Source organism: Pseudochaenichthys georgianus, chromosome 7 (assembly GCF_902827115.2).
Source record: "Pseudochaenichthys georgianus chromosome 7, fPseGeo1.2, whole genome shotgun sequence".
In the NCBI taxonomy this organism is placed as follows: Eukaryota; Metazoa; Chordata; class Actinopteri; order Perciformes; family Channichthyidae; genus Pseudochaenichthys; species Pseudochaenichthys georgianus.
This window is the reverse complement of record NC_047509.1, coordinates 16,420,704-16,422,016: the sequence shown is the minus strand read 5'-3', so window position 1 is coordinate 16,422,016 and position 1,313 is coordinate 16,420,704. Positions and strand designations below refer to the sequence as shown.

General features: G+C 49.0%; 1 protein-coding gene across 1 annotated transcript in view; it reads left to right on the top strand.

Moving 5' to 3' along the window:
* The first annotated feature begins 470 nt into the window (after window positions 1–470).
* LOC117449733 (chemokine-like protein TAFA-2) overlaps window positions 471–1,313 on the top strand; it is a 93,069-nt gene continuing 92,226 nt past the window's right edge. The window contains exon 1 of the mRNA XM_034087589.1: window positions 471–966. The gene's annotated coding sequence lies outside the window, so the exon portion shown is untranslated. The remainder of the gene's footprint in view (window positions 967–1,313) is intronic.

Genomic DNA, 1,313 nt, shown 5'->3' with positions numbered 1-1,313 from the left:
ATGGGAGATCCAATATTATTTTGTCCTCCCTGAAGTGACACAAACATTTGAGATTGTCCCCATGTCCAGCATCCAGCCCCCTGAGAGCCATTGCTGACGCATTTGGAGTTGTGTGACTGTATGTGTGTGGGTGTGTGTGTGTGTGTGTGTGTGTGTGTGTGTGTGTGTGTGTGTGCGTGCGTGTGTGTGTGTGTGTGTGTGTGTGCGTGCGTGCGTGCGTGCGTGCGTTTATACATTAGTTAATGCCTCTTCCTGTTTCGCTGCCACTCTATGCAAGAGAGAACACATATCACATATCCAATAGGTCTTGGCGCAGCAGCCCATATGGTCTTCTTCACATTACTGTGTACACCGTATCATTTACATTTATTGCATGCTCCTTCTAAGTCAGCTGTTCCCTCCTCTGGCCGCTAGGGAGCGCTGCTCCACTTCACAGCTGACAGTGGATCAGCTCTCCATCTTCAGGAGGACAAACGGGAGCGCACCAACAGTCTCCCTGACTTCCCGACCGCATCGCACCTCTGTCCCGACACACTCCACTACTTTCTCGTCGCTCGTAGAGAGGATAAAGAAGGGGCTTTCGGGGCAAACCAAAATCCTGATTCGGGAGGTTTAAGTTGGACGTTTCCCTCCATGCTGGTATGGCTTAATAACTAAGTTTCCTGGGTCACGGCTGTGTGAACGAGCAGAAGAGGAGCGGAACTTTCAGGGGACCCTTTTCTTGCAACGGAGTAACTGCTGATTTTAACCCGTGAGGTCACATCTTCCACCGGCTCCGATTATCTCCTGCCCGTTGCGGGGGTGGATGGTATGGTGTAACTTTTCGGCTCCAGTCGAACCTGAGTGGCTGTTTAATGGTACCGGGGAGGGGATGCGAGTCTCTCCTCCGTCTCGGATAGCGGAGCGGCAATGAGGAGAGAGGATCACCTGCTGGGCTAAAAGAACAAGACCACACCGCACCAACAGGTATGGATCACTCATTTTTACACCTGCACAGAAAGCCTGGTGCATCCCAAGGCTTTGATGCGCTTTCTGTCAACTGTATGAAAAGTGTGCGTGATCAAAAGTAAATTAACGGCACCTACCACGCTTGGATATTCATGTCTAACAGTCTACTGGTTATTTCGTCTTTGGAAAACCATTTGCACAGGATGGATTACACTTCATCTGTTCCATTTAGGGAATGGACAAGGATCTGATTTTATGAAGGCATGAGAGTTATGGGAAAAGATTGCTCGTGGTAATATCCCATCAGCCTGCTCTGATGTGCTATCAGTTTTATTATCACTGAGGTGATTTTATAGCAAAGACAA